The 15,707-nt window shown below is 39.1% G+C and overlaps 2 non-coding genes across 2 annotated transcripts; both read left to right on the forward strand.

Moving 5' to 3' along the window:
* Positions 1 to 11,029: 11,029 nt before the first annotated feature.
* Positions 11,030 to 11,103, forward strand: TRNAN-GUU (transfer RNA asparagine (anticodon GUU)). Its single transcript has one exon. It is a non-coding gene; the product is annotated as a tRNA-Asn (tRNA).
* Positions 11,104 to 13,215: 2,112 nt separating this feature from the next.
* TRNAN-GUU (transfer RNA asparagine (anticodon GUU)) lies at positions 13,216 to 13,289 on the forward strand. Its single transcript has one exon. It is a non-coding gene; the product is annotated as a tRNA-Asn (tRNA).
* The last annotated feature ends 2,418 nt before the right edge of the window (positions 13,290 to 15,707 follow it).

Genomic DNA, 15,707 nt, shown 5'->3' on the forward strand with positions numbered 1-15,707 from the left:
GATTCATTCCAAACATGAAATGGGCAAAGCATACACAGACCAAAAAGAAAAGAGTGAAAAAGGTAAAAAATGTGAAATAATCTTTACCTTTCCTGCGAAAAACCCTTACATGCACACCCCAACTGCAGATTGAAGAGAAAAATAAATAAATCATTAAATACGTCAAAAGAGGACAAAAGAAGATTTCCATGAAAACAGTCTAAAATCTGTTTAATCACAAAGACATGTTGAAAGAGTGGAAAAATGCAAAATCTCTTGAAACTAGCCAACGACCACCCTTTGACTCAAAACCAAGAAAAGCTGAGATAAGAATGGTAAGAAAAGAAAGAGAATGGAAAACACAAAAGAGCAAATTTCTCTCAAAAATGGGTTTGAAATTTGACTGCCAGTTAAATCTCAAAGATTAAACAAAACCCAAGCAAAACAGTTTAGCAGAGGATGGTTTCGATCCATCGACCTCTGGGTTATGGGCCCAGCACGCTTCTGCTGCGCCACTCTGCTGATGCTTAAAATGTAGTCATCCTCACAGCTGTCTCTACTTCTTACCGGAAGCAGTGTTAAAGTGGGAACTGTATAAGTGGGGAGATATCGAGAGACAAAAATCCCTCAACTCTGTGGACATCAAGAGCTGTCTCTGTGGCGCAATCGGTTAGCGTGTTCGGCTGTTAACCGAAAGGTTGGTGGTTCAAGCCCACCCAGGGACGTGAGTTCACTGTGTACAAGATGACACGGTCGCAGAAGCTTTTTCTCTAGGAAGTTGAAAATAAGCCTGTAGTAATCAAACTGAAAAACAGTGGCTCTATGCTGATTAACCCAAGTAGAGATGCTTCTCAAAACCATGTCTAAAGGGTGAGGCAAACACTTTTCTGTGACAATGGTTTCAATTTGAAACGTCACCACAAACTTTTTGAGAAGTGAGCGGGAACACTACCCATTGGAAATTGGGATCGGTCAAAGAAAAGATTAGAAGGACACTGCTTGTATCCTTTGTCCTCGGGGACATGTCTTGAATTATTTCAAACACATATCATCCTGCATAAGCTTGTAAGTTCAAACCCACTCCAGGACCGTGCATTTTCAATATGGGAGGGGCCAAGCACGTGTTAGCCAAGAAGCCAAAAGCACAAAATTCCAATTTTTTCCCACAAAAAACAACAAAAGACATGGAACCCAGAGCAATATTGGACAAACGTTAAAAGCAGTGGAAGACAGAATGAGTTGTTGTTATTTTTTTTCAATGAAAATGTTTTGAAATTTTACCATTCAAGCAAACATGTGAAATCATGAGACAATGCAATTTTACTTTAAGCTTAGAGTCCAGATACAAGCAATTAACTTTAAAACATGACAGCATCAATCTTATGATCAAGTGACAGGCACCAAAAGTTTAGTGTTTCAACCCCACTCTAGAATGATTCATTCCAAACATGAAATGGGCAAAGCATACACAGACCAAAAAGAAAAGAGTGAAAAAGGTAAAAAATGTGAAATAATCTTTACCTTTCCTGCGAAAAACCCTTACATGCACACCCCAACTGCAGATTGAAGAGAAAAATAAATAAATCATTAAATACGTCAAAAGAGGACAAAAGAAGATTTCCATGAAAACAGTCTAAAATCTGTTTAATCACAAAGACATGTTGAAAGAGTGGAAAAATGCAAAATCTCTTGAAACTAGCCAACGACCACCCTTTGACTCAAAACCAAGAAAAGCTGAGATAAGAATGGTAAGAAAAGAAAGAGAAAGGAAAACACAAAAGAGCAAATTTCTCTCAAAAATGGGTTTGAAATTTGACTGCCAGTTAAATCTCAAAGATTAAACAAAACCCAAGCAAAACAGTTTAGCAGAGGATGGTTTCGATCCATCGACCTCTGGGTTATGGGCCCAGCACGCTTCCGCTGCGCCACTCTGCTGATGCTTAAAATGTGGGCATCCTCACAGCTGTCTCTACTTCTTACCGGACTCAGTGTTACAATGGTCACAATGGTTTCAATTTGAAACGTCACCACAAACTTTTTGAGAAGTGAGCGGGAACACTACCCATTGGAAATTGGGATCGGTCAAAGAAAAGATTAGAAGGACACTGCTTGTATCCTTTGTCCTCGGGGACATGTCTTGAATTGTTTCAAACACATATCATCCTGCATAAGCTTGTAAGTTTAAACCCACTCCAGGACCGTGCATTTTCAATATGGGAGGGGCCAAGCACGTGTTAGCCAAGAAGCCAAAAGCACAAAATTCCAAATTTTTCCCACAAAAAAACAACAAAAACATGGAACCCAGAGCAATATTGGACAAACGTTAAAAGCAGTGGAAGACAGCATGAGTTGTTGTTATTTTTTTTCAATGAAAATTTTTGAAATTTGACCATTCAAGCAAACATGTGAAATCATGAGACAATGCAATTTTACTTGAAGCTTAGAGTCCACATACAAGCAATTAACTTTAAAACATGACAGCATCAATCTTATGATCAAGTGACAGGCACCAAAAGTTTAGTGTTTCAACCCCACTCTAGAATGATTCATTCCAAACATGAAACGGGCAAAGCATACACAGACCAAAAAGAAAAGAGTGAAAAAGGTAAAAAATGTGAAATAATCTTTACCTTTCCTGCGAAAAACCCTTACATGCACACCCCAACTGCAGATTGAAGAGAAAAATAAATAAATCATTAAATACGTCAAAAGAGGACAAAAGAAGTTTTCCATGAAAACAGTCTAAAATCTGTTTAATCACAAAGACATGTTGAAAGAGTGGAAAAATGCAAAATCTCTTGAAACTAGCCAACGACCACCCTTTGACTCAAAACCAAGAAAAGCTGAGATAAGAATGGTAAGAAAAGAAAGAGAATGGAAAACACAAAAGAGCAAATTTCTCTCAAAAATGGGTTTGAAATTTGACTGCCAGTTAAATCTCAAAGATTAAACAAAACCCAAGCAAAACAGTTTAGCAGAGGATGGTTTCGATCCATCGACCTCTGGGTTATGGGCCCAGCACGCTTCCGCTGCGCCACTCTGCTGATGCTTAAAATGTAGTCATCCTCACAGCTGTCTCTACTTCTTACCGGAAGCAGTGTTAAAGTGGGAACTGTATAAGTGGGGAGATATCGAGAGACAAAAATCCCTCAACTCTGTGGACATCAAGAGCTGTCTCTGTGGCGCAATCGGTTAGCGCGTTCGGCTGTTAACCGACAGGTTGGTGGTTCAAGCCCACCCAGGGACGTGAGTTCACTGTGTACAAGATGACACGGTCGCAGTAGCTTTTTCTCTAAGAAGTTGAAAATAAGCCTGTAGTAATCAAACTGAAAAACAGTGGCGCTATGCTGATTAACCCAAGTAGAGATGCTTCTCAAAACCATGTCTAAAGGGTGAGGCAAACACTTTTCTGTGACAATGGTTTTAATTTGAAACGTCACCAAAAACTTTTTGAGAAGTGAGCGGGAACACTACCCATTGGAAATTGGGATCGGTCAAAGAAAAGATTAGAAGGACACTGCTTGTATCCTTTGTCCTCGGGGACATGTCTTGAATTGTTTCAAACACATATCATCCTGCATAAGCTTGTAAGTTCAAACCCACTCCAGGACCGTGCATTTTCAATATGGGAGGGGCCAAGCACGTGTTAGCCAAGAAGCCAAAAGCACAAAATTCCACATTTTTCCCACAAAAAAACAACAAAAAACATGGAACCCAGAGCAATATTGGACAAACGTTAAAAGCAGTGGAAGACAGCATGAGTTGTTGTTATTTTTTTCAATGAAAATGTTTTGAAATTTGACCATTCACCAAACATGTGAAATCATGAGACAATGCAATTTTACTTGAAGCTTAGAGTCCACATACAAGCAATTAACTTTAAAACATGACAGCATCAATCTTATGATCAAGTGACAGGCACCAAAAGTTTAGTGTTTCAACCCCACTCTAGAATGATTCATTCCAAACATGAAATGGGCAAAGCATACACAGACCAAAAAGAAAAGAGTGAAAAAGGTAAAAAATGTGAAATAATCTTTACCTTTCCTGCGAAAAACCCTTACATGCACACCCCAACTGCAGATTGAAGAGAAAAATAAATAAATCATTAAATACGTCAAAAGAGGACAAAAGAAGATTTCCATGAAAACAGTCTAAAATCTGTTTAATCACAAAGACATGTTGAAAGAGTGGAAAAATGCAAAATCTCTTGAAACTAGCCAACGACCACCCTTTGACTCAAAACCAAGAAAAGCTGAGATAAGAATGGTAAGAAAAGAAAGAGAATGGAAAACACAAAAGAGCAAATTTCTCTCAAAAATGGGTTTGAAATTTGACTGCCAGTTAAATCTCAAAGATTAAACAAAACCCAAGCAAAACAGTTTAGCAGAGGATGGTTTCGATCCATCGACCTCTGGGTTATGGGCCCAGCACGCTTCTGCTGCGCCACTCTGCTGATGCTTAAAATGTAGTCATCCTCACAGCTGTCTCTACTTCTTACCGGAAGCAGTGTTAAAGTGGGAACTGTATAAGTGGGGAGATATCGAGAGACAAAAATCCCTCAACTCTGTGGACATCAAGAGCTGTCTCTGTGGCGCAATCGGTTAGCGTGTTCGGCTGTTAACCGAAAGGTTGGTGGTTCAAGCCCACCCAGGGACGTGAGTTCACTGTGTACAAGATGACACGGTCGCAGAAGCTTTTTCTCTAGGAAGTTGAAAATAAGCCTGTAGTAATCAAACTGAAAAACAGTGGCTCTATGCTGATTAACCCAAGTAGAGATGCTTCTCAAAACCATGTCTAAAGGGTGAGGCAAACACTTTTCTGTGACAATGGTTTCAATTTGAAACGTCACCACAAACTTTTTGAGAAGTGAGCGGGAACACTACCCATTGGAAATTGGGATCGGTCAAAGAAAAGATTAGAAGGACACTGCTTGTATCCTTTGTCCTCGGGGACATGTCTTGAATTATTTCAAACACATATCATCCTGCATAAGCTTGTAAGTTCAAACCCACTCCAGGACCGTGCATTTTCAATATGGGAGGGGCCAAGCACGTGTTAGCCAAGAAGCCAAAAGCACAAAATTCCAATTTTTTCCCACAAAAAACAACAAAAGACATGGAACCCAGAGCAATATTGGACAAACGTTAAAAGCAGTGGAAGACAGAATGAGTTGTTGTTATTTTTTTTCAATGAAAATGTTTTGAAATTTTACCATTCAAGCAAACATGTGAAATCATGAGACAATGCAATTTTACTTTAAGCTTAGAGTCCAGATACAAGCAATTAACTTTAAAACATGACAGCATCAATCTTATGATCAAGTGACAGGCACCAAAAGTTTAGTGTTTCAACCCCACTCTAGAATGATTCATTCCAAACATGAAATGGGCAAAGCATACACAGACCAAAAAGAAAAGAGTGAAAAAGGTAAAAAATGTGAAATAATCTTTACCTTTCCTGCGAAAAACCCTTACATGCACACCCCAACTGCAGATTGAAGAGAAAAATAAATAAATCATTAAATACGTCAAAAGAGGACAAAAGAAGATTTCCATGAAAACAGTCTAAAATCTGTTTAATCACAAAGACATGTTGAAAGAGTGGAAAAATGCAAAATCTCTTGAAACTAGCCAACGACCACCCTTTGACTCAAAACCAAGAAAAGCTGAGATAAGAATGGTAAGAAAAGAAAGAGAAAGGAAAACACAAAAGAGCAAATTTCTCTCAAAAATGGGTTTGAAATTTGACTGCCAGTTAAATCTCAAAGATTAAACAAAACCCAAGCAAAACAGTTTAGCAGAGGATGGTTTCGATCCATCGACCTCTGGGTTATGGGCCCAGCACGCTTCCGCTGCGCCACTCTGCTGATGCTTAAAATGTGGGCATCCTCACAGCTGTCTCTACTTCTTACCGGACTCAGTGTTACAATGGTCACAATGGTTTCAATTTGAAACGTCACCACAAACTTTTTGAGAAGTGAGCGGGAACACTACCCATTGGAAATTGGGATCGGTCAAAGAAAAGATTAGAAGGACACTGCTTGTATCCTTTGTCCTCGGGGACATGTCTTGAATTGTTTCAAACACATATCATCCTGCATAAGCTTGTAAGTTTAAACCCACTCCAGGACCGTGCATTTTCAATATGGGAGGGGCCAAGCACGTGTTAGCCAAGAAGCCAAAAGCACAAAATTCCAAATTTTTCCCACAAAAAAACAACAAAAACATGGAACCCAGAGCAATATTGGACAAACGTTAAAAGCAGTGGAAGACAGCATGAGTTGTTGTTATTTTTTTTCAATGAAAATTTTTGAAATTTGACCATTCAAGCAAACATGTGAAATCATGAGACAATGCAATTTTACTTGAAGCTTAGAGTCCACATACAAGCAATTAACTTTAAAACATGACAGCATCAATCTTATGATCAAGTGACAGGCACCAAAAGTTTAGTGTTTCAACCCCACTCTAGAATGATTCATTCCAAACATGAAACGGGCAAAGCATACACAGACCAAAAAGAAAAGAGTGAAAAAGGTAAAAAATGTGAAATAATCTTTACCTTTCCTGCGAAAAACCCTTACATGCACACCCCAACTGCAGATTGAAGAGAAAAATAAATAAATCATTAAATACGTCAAAAGAGGACAAAAGAAGTTTTCCATGAAAACAGTCTAAAATCTGTTTAATCACAAAGACATGTTGAAAGAGTGGAAAAATGCAAAATCTCTTGAAACTAGCCAACGACCACCCTTTGACTCAAAACCAAGAAAAGCTGAGATAAGAATGGTAAGAAAAGAAAGAGAATGGAAAACACAAAAGAGCAAATTTCTCTCAAAAATGGGTTTGAAATTTGACTGCCAGTTAAATCTCAAAGATTAAACAAAACCCAAGCAAAACAGTTTAGCAGAGGATGGTTTCGATCCATCGACCTCTGGGTTATGGGCCCAGCACGCTTCCGCTGCGCCACTCTGCTGATGCTTAAAATGTAGTCATCCTCACAGCTGTCTCTACTTCTTACCGGAAGCAGTGTTAAAGTGGGAACTGTATAAGTGGGGAGATATCGAGAGACAAAAATCCCTCAACTCTGTGGACATCAAGAGCTGTCTCTGTGGCGCAATCGGTTAGCGCGTTCGGCTGTTAACCGACAGGTTGGTGGTTCAAGCCCACCCAGGGACGTGAGTTCACTGTGTACAAGATGACACGGTCGCAGTAGCTTTTTCTCTAAGAAGTTGAAAATAAGCCTGTAGTAATCAAACTGAAAAACAGTGGCGCTATGCTGATTAACCCAAGTAGAGATGCTTCTCAAAACCATGTCTAAAGGGTGAGGCAAACACTTTTCTGTGACAATGGTTTTAATTTGAAACGTCACCACAAACTTTTTGAGAAGTGAGCGGGAACACTACCCATTGGAAATTGGGATCGGTCAAAGAAAAGATTAGAAGGACACTGCTTGTATCCTTTGTCCTCGGGGACATGTCTTGAATTGTTTCAAACACATATCATCCTGCATAAGCTTGTAAGTTCAAACCCACTCCAGGACCGTGCATTTTCAATATGGGAGGGGCCAAGCACGTGTTAGCCAAGAAGCCAAAAGCACAAAATTCCACATTTTTCCCACAAAAAAACAACAAAAAACATGGAACCCAGAGCAATATTGGACAAACGTTAAAAGCAGTGGAAGACAGCATGAGTTGTTGTTATTTTTTTCAATGAAAATGTTTTGAAATTTGACCATTCACCAAACATGTGAAATCATGAGACAATGCAATTTTACTTGAAGCTTAGAGTCCACATACAAGCAATTAACTTTAAAACATGACAGCATCAATCTTATGATCAAGTGACAGGCACCAAAAGTTTAGTGTTTCAACCCCACTCTAGAATGATTCATTCCAAACATGAAATGGGCAAAGCATACACAGACCAAAAAGAAAAGAGTGAAAAAGGTAAAAAATGTAAAATAATCTTTACCTTTCCTGCGAAAAACCCTTACATGCACACCCCAACTGCAGATTGAAGAGAAAAATAAATAAATCATTAAATACGTCAAAAGAGGACAAAAGAAGATTTCCATGAAAACAGTCTAAAATCTGTTTAATCACAAAGACATGTTGAAAGAGTGGAAAAATGCAAAATCTCTTGAAACTAGCCAACGACCACCCTTTGACTCAAAACCAAGAAAAGCTGAGATAAGAATGGTAAGAAAAGAAAGAGAATGGAAAACACAAAAGAGCAAATTTCTCTCAAAAATGGGTTTGAAATTTGACTGCCAGTTAAATCTCAAAGATTAAACAAAACCCAAGCAAAACCCAAGCAAAACAGTTTAGCAGAGGATGGTTTCGATCCATCGACCTCTGGGTTATGGGCCCAGCACGCTTCTGCTGCGCCACTCTGCTGATGCTTAAAATGTAGTCATCCTCACAGCTGTCTCTACTTCTTACCGGAAGCAGTGTTAAAGTGGGAACTGTATAAGTGGGGAGATATCGAGAGACAAAAATCCCTCAACTCTGTGGACATCAAGAGCTGTCTCTGTGGCGCAATCGGTTAGCGCATTTGGCTGTTAACCGAAAGGTTGGTGGTTCAAGCCCACCCAGGGACGTGAGTTCACTGTGTACAAGATGACACGGTCGCAGTAGCTTTTTCTCTAAGAAGTTGAAAATAAGCCTGTAGTAATCAAACTGAAAAACAGTGGCGCTATGCTGATTAACCCAAGTAGAGATGCTTCTCAAAACCATGTCTAAAGGGTGAGGCAAACACTTTTCTGTGACAATGGTTTCAATTTGAAACGTCACCACAAACTTTTTGAGAAGTGAGCGGGAACACTACCCATTGGAAATTGGGATCGGTCAAAGAAAAGATTAGAAGGACACTGCTTGTATCCTTTGTCCTCGGGGACATGTCTTGAATTGTTTCAAACACATATCATCCTGCATAAGCTTGTAAGTTCAAACCCACTCCAGGACCGTGCATTTTCAATATGGGAGGGGCCAAGCACGTGTTAGCCAAGAAGCCAAAAGCACAAAATTCCACATTTTTCCCACAAAAAAACAACAAAAACATGGAACCCAGAGCAATATTGGACAAACGTTAAAAGCAGTGGAAGACAGCATGAGTTGTTGTTATTTTTTTTCAATGAAAATTTTTGAAATTTGACCATTCAAGCAAACATGTGAAATCATGAGACAATGCAATTTTACTTTAAGCTTAGAGTCCAGATACAAGCAATTAACTTTAAAACATGACAGCATCAATCTTATGATCAAGTGACAGGCACCAAAAGTTAGTGTTTCAACCCCACTCTAGAATGATTCATTCCAAACATGAAATGGGCAAAGCATACACAGACCAAAAAGAAAAGAGTGAAAAGGGTAAAAAATGTTAAATAATCTTTACCTTTCCTGCGAAAAACCCTTACATGCACACCCAAACTGCAGATTGAAGAGAAAAATAAATAAATCATTAAATACGTCAAAAGAGGACAAAAGAAGATTTCCATGAAAACAGTCTAAAATCTGTTTAATCACAAAGACATATTGAAAGAGTGGAAAAATGCAAAATCTCTTGAAACTAGCCAACGACCACCCTTTGACTCAAAACCAAGAAAAGCTGAGATAAGAATGGTAAGAAAAGAAAGAGAAGGGAAAACACAAAAGAGCAAATTTCTCTCAAAAATGGGTTTGACATTTGACTGCCAGTTAAATCTCAAAGATTAAACAAAACCCAAGCAAAACAGTTTAGCAGAGGATGGTTTCGATCCATCGACCTCTGGGTTATGGGCCCAGCACGCTTCCGCTGCGCCACTCTGCTGATGCTTAAAATGTGGGCATCCTCACAGCTGTCTCTACTTCTTACCGGACTCAGTGTTACAATGGTCACAATGGTTTCAATTTGAAACGTCACCACAAACTTTTTGAGAAGTGAGCGGGAACACTACCCATTGGAAATTGGGATCGGTCAAAGAAAAGATTAGAAGGACACTGCTTGTATCCTTTGTCCTCGGGGACATGTCTTGAATTGTTTCAAACACATATCATCCTGCATAAGCTTGTAAGTTTAAACCCACTCCAGGACCGTGCATTTTCAATATGGGAGGGGCCAAGCACGTGTTAGCCAAGAAGCCAAAAGCACAAAATTCCAAATTTTTCCCACAAAAAAACAACAAAAACATGGAACCCAGAGCAATATTGGACAAACGTTAAAAGCAGTGGAAGACAGCATGAGTTGTTGTTATTTTTTTTCAATGAAAATTTTTGAAATTTGACCATTCAAGCAAACATGTGAAATCATGAGACAATGCAATTTTACTTGAAGCTTAGAGTCCACATACAAGCAATTAACTTTAAAACATGACAGCATCAATCTTATGATCAAGTGACAGGCACCAAAAGTTTAGTGTTTCAACCCCACTCTAGAATGATTCATTCCAAACATGAAACGGGCAAAGCATACACAGACCAAAAAGAAAAGAGTGAAAAAGGTAAAAAATGTGAAATAATCTTTACCTTTCCTGCGAAAAACCCTTACATGCACACCCCAACTGCAGATTGAAGAGAAAAATAAATAAATCATTAAATACGTCAAAAGAGGACAAAAGAAGTTTTCCATGAAAACAGTCTAAAATCTGTTTAATCACAAAGACATGTTGAAAGAGTGGAAAAATGCAAAATCTCTTGAAACTAGCCAACGACCACCCTTTGACTCAAAACCAAGAAAAGCTGAGATAAGAATGGTAAGAAAAGAAAGAGAATGGAAAACACAAAAGAGCAAATTTCTCTCAAAAATGGGTTTGAAATTTGACTGCCAGTTAAATCTCAAAGATTAAACAAAACCCAAGCAAAACAGTTTAGCAGAGGATGGTTTCGATCCATCGACCTCTGGGTTATGGGCCCAGCACGCTTCCGCTGCGCCACTCTGCTGATGCTTAAAATGTAGTCATCCTCACAGCTGTCTCTACTTCTTACCGGAAGCAGTGTTAAAGTGGGAACTGTATAAGTGGGGAGATATCGAGAGACAAAAATCCCTCAACTCTGTGGACATCAAGAGCTGTCTCTGTGGCGCAATCGGTTAGCGCGTTCGGCTGTTAACCGAAAGGTTGGTGGTTCAAGCCCACCCAGAGACGTGAGTTCACTGTGTACAAGATGACACGGTCGCAGTAGCTTTTTCTCTAAGAAGTTGAAAATAAGCCTGTAGTAATCAAACTGAAAAACAGTGGCGCTATGCTGATTAACCCAAGTAGAGATGCTTCTCAAAACCATGTCTAAAGGGTGAGGCAAACACTTTTCTGTGACAATGGTTTCAATTTGAAACGTCACCACAAACTTTTTGAGAAGTGAGCGGGAACACTACCCATTGGAAATTGGGATCGGTCAAAGAAAAGATTAGAAGGACACTGCTTGTATCCTTTGTCCTCGGGGACATGTCTTGAATTGTTTCAAACACATATCATCCTGCATAAGCTTGTAAGTTCAAACCCACTCCAGGACCGTGCATTTTCAATATGGGAGGGGCCAAGCACGTGTTAGCCAAGAAGCCAAAAGCACAAAATTCCACATTTTTCCCACAAAAAAACAACAAAAAACATGGAACCCAGAGCAATATTGGACAAACGTTAAAAGCAGTGGAAGACAGCATGAGTTGTTGTTATTTTTTTCAATGAAAATGTTTTGAAATTTGACCATTCACCAAACATGTGAAATCATGAGACAATGCAATTTTACTTGAAGCTTAGAGTCCACATACAAGCAATTAACTTTAAAACATGACAGCATCAATCTTATGATCAAGTGACAGGCACCAAAAGTTTAGTGTTTCAACCCCACTCTAGAATGATTCATTCCAAACATGAAATGGGCAAAGCATACACAGACCAAAAAGAAAAGAGTGAAAAAGGTAAAAAATGTGAAATAATCTTTACCTTTCCTGCGAAAAACCCTTACATGCACACCCCAACTGCAGATTGAAGAGAAAAATAAATAAATCATTAAATACGTCAAAAGAGGACAAAAGAAGATTTCCATGAAAACAGTCTAAAATCTGTTTAATCACAAAGACATGTTGAAAGAGTGGAAAAATGCAAAATCTCTTGAAACTAGCCAACGACCACCCTTTGACTCAAAACCAAGAAAAGCTGAGATAAGAATGGTAAGAAAAGAAAGAGAATGGAAAACACAAAAGAGCAAATTTCTCTCAAAAATGGGTTTGAAATTTGACTGCCAGTTAAATCTCAAAGATTAAACAAAACCCAAGCAAAACCCAAGCAAAACAGTTTAGCAGAGGATGGTTTCGATCCATCGACCTCTGGGTTATGGGCCCAGCACGCTTCTGCTGCGCCACTCTGCTGATGCTTAAAATGTAGTCATCCTCACAGCTGTCTCTACTTCTTACCGGAAGCAGTGTTAAAGTGGGAACTGTATAAGTGGGGAGATATCGAGAGACAAAAATCCCTCAACTCTGTGGACATCAAGAGCTGTCTCTGTGGCGCAATCGGTTAGCGCATTTGGCTGTTAACCGAAAGGTTGGTGGTTCAAGCCCACCCAGGGACGTGAGTTCACTGTGTACAAGATGACACGGTCGCAGTAGCTTTTTCTCTAAGAAGTTGAAAATAAGCCTGTAGTAATCAAACTGAAAAACAGTGGCGCTATGCTGATTAACCCAAGTAGAGATGCTTCTCAAAACCATGTCTAAAGGGTGAGGCAAACACTTTTCTGTGACAATGGTTTCAATTTGAAACGTCACCACAAACTTAAATAATCTTTACCTTTCCTGCGAAAAACCCTTACATGCACACCCAAACTGCAGATTGAAGAGAAAAATAAATAAATCCTTAAATACGTCAAAAGAGGACAAAAGAAGATTTCCATGAAAACAGTCTAAAATCTGTTTAATCACAAAGACATGTTGAAAGAGTGGAAAAATGCAAAATCTCTTGAAACTAGCCAACGACCACCCTTTGACTCAAAAAAAAAAATGGGTTTGAAATTTGACTGCCAGTTAAATCTCAAAGATTAAACAAAACCCAAGCAAAACAGTTTAGCAGAGGATGGTTTCGATCCATCGACCTCTGGGTTATGGGCCCAGCACGCTTCCGCTGCGCCACTCTGCTGATGCTTAAAATGTAGTCATCCTCACAGCTGTCTCTACTTCTTACCGGAAGCAGTGTTAAAGTGGGAACTGTATAAGTGGGGAGATATCGAGAGACAAAAATCCCTCAACTCTATGGACATCAAGAGCTGTCTCTGTGGCGCAATCGGTTAGCGCGTTCGGCTGTTAACCGAAAGGTTGGTGGTTCAAGCCCACCCAGGGACATGAGTTCACTGTGTACAAGATGACACGGTCGCAGTAGCTTTTTCTCTAAGAAGTTGAAAATAAGCCTGTAGTAATCAAACTGAAAAACAGTGGCTCTATGCTGATTAACCCAAGTAGAGATGCTTCTCAAAACCATGTCTAAAGGGTGAGGCAAACACTTTTCTGTGACAATGGTTTCAATTTGAAACGTCACCACAAACTTTTTGAGAAGTGAGCGGGAACACTACCCATTGGAAATTGGGATCGGTCAAAGAAAAGATTAGAAGGACACTGCTTGTATCCTTTGTCCTCGGGGACATGTCTTGAATTGTTTCAAACACATATCATCCTGCATAAGCTTGTAAGTTCAAACCCACTCCAGGACCGTGCATTTTCAATATGGGAGGGGCCAAGCACGTGTTAGCCAAGAAGCCAAAAGCACAAAATTCCAAATTTTTCCCACAAAAAAACAACAAAAACATGGAACCCAGAGCAATATTGGACAAACGTTAAAAGCAGTGGAAGACAGCATGAGTTGTTGTTATTTTTTTTCAATGAAAATTTTTGAAATTTGACCATTCAAGCAAACATGTGAAATCATGAGACAATGCAATTTTACTTGAAGCTTAGAGTCCACATACAAGCAATTAACTTTAAAACATGACAGCATCAATCTTATGATCAAGTGACAGGCACCAAAAGTTTAGTGTTTCAACCCCACTCTAGAATGATTCATTCCAAACATGAAACGGGCAAAGCATACACAGACCAAAAAGAAAAGAGTGAAAAAGGTAAAAAATGTGAAATAATCTTTACCTTTCCTGCGAAAAACCCTTACATGCACACCCCAAGTGCAGATTGAAGAGAAAAATAAATAAATCATTAAATACGTCAAAAGAGGACAAAAGAAGTTTTCCATGAAAACAGTCTAAAATCTGTTTAATCACAAAGACATGTTGAAAGAGTGGAAAAATGCAAAATCTCTTGAAACTAGCCAACGACCACCCTTTGACTCAAAACCAAGAAAAGCTGAGATAAGAATGGTAAGAAAAGAAAGAGAATGGAAAACACAAAAGAGCAAATTTCTCTCAAAAATGGGTTTGAAATTTGACTGCCAGTTAAATCTCAAAGATTAAACAAAACCCAAGCAAAACAGTTTAGCAGAGGATGGTTTCGATCCATCGACCTCTGGGTTATGGGCCCAGCACGCTTCCGCTGCGCCACTCTGCTGATGCTTAAAATGTAGTCATCCTCACAGCTGTCTCTACTTCTTACCGGAAGCAGTGTTAAAGTGGGAACTGTATAAGTGGGGAGATATCGAGAGACAAAAATCCCTCAACTCTGTGGACATCAAGAGCTGTCTCTGTGGCGCAATCGGTTAGCGCGTTCGGCTGTTAACCGAAAGGTTGGTGGTTCAAGCCCACCCAGGGACGTGAGTTCACTGTGTACAAGATGACATGGTTGCAGTAGCTTTTTCTCTAAGAAGTTGAAAATAAGCCTGTAGTAATCAAACTGAAAAACAGTGGCTCTATGCTGATTAACCCAAGTAGAGATGCTTCTCAAAACCATGTCTAAAGGGTGAGGCAAACACTTTTCTGTGACAATGGTTTCAATTTGAAACGTCACCACAAACTTTTTGAGAAGTGAGCGGGAACACTACCCATTGGAAATTGGGATCGGTCAAAGAAAAGATTAGAAGGACACTGCTTGTATCCTTTGTCCTCGGGGACATGTCTTGAATTGTTTCAAACACATATCATCCTGCATAAGCTTGTAAGTTCAAACCCACTCCAGGACCGTGCATTTTCAATATGGGAGGGGCCAAGCACGTGTTAGCCAAGAAGCCAAAAGCACAAAATTCCACATTTTTCCCACAAAAAAACAACAAAAACATGGAACCCAGAGCAATATTGGACAAACGTTAAAAGCAGTGGAAGACAGCATGAGTTGTTGTTATTTTTTTTCAATGAAAATTTTTGAAATTTGACCATTCAAGCAAACATGTGAAATCATGAGACAATGCAATTTTACTTTAAGCTTAGAGTCCAGATACAAGCAATTAACTTTAAAACATGACAGCATCAATCTTATGATCAAGTGACAGGCACCAAAAGTTTAGTGTTTCAACCCCACTCTAGAATGATTCATTCCAAACATGAAATGGGCAAAGCATACACAGACCAAAAAGAAAAGAGTGAAAAGGGTAAAAAATGTTAAATAATCTTTACCTTTCCTGCGAAAAACCCTTACATGCACACCCAAACTGCAGATTGAAGAGAAAAATAAATAAATCATTAAATACGTCAAAAGAGGACAAAAGAAGATTTCCATGAAAACAGTCTAAAATCTGTTTAATCACAAAGACATGTTGAAAGAGTGGAAAAATGCAAAATCTCTTGAAACTAGCCAACGACCACCCTTTGATTCAAAACCAAGAAA

The sequence above is a fragment of the Pelobates fuscus genome, chromosome 2 (assembly GCF_036172605.1).
Source record: "Pelobates fuscus isolate aPelFus1 chromosome 2, aPelFus1.pri, whole genome shotgun sequence".
In the NCBI taxonomy this organism is placed as follows: domain Eukaryota; kingdom Metazoa; phylum Chordata; class Amphibia; order Anura; family Pelobatidae; genus Pelobates; species Pelobates fuscus.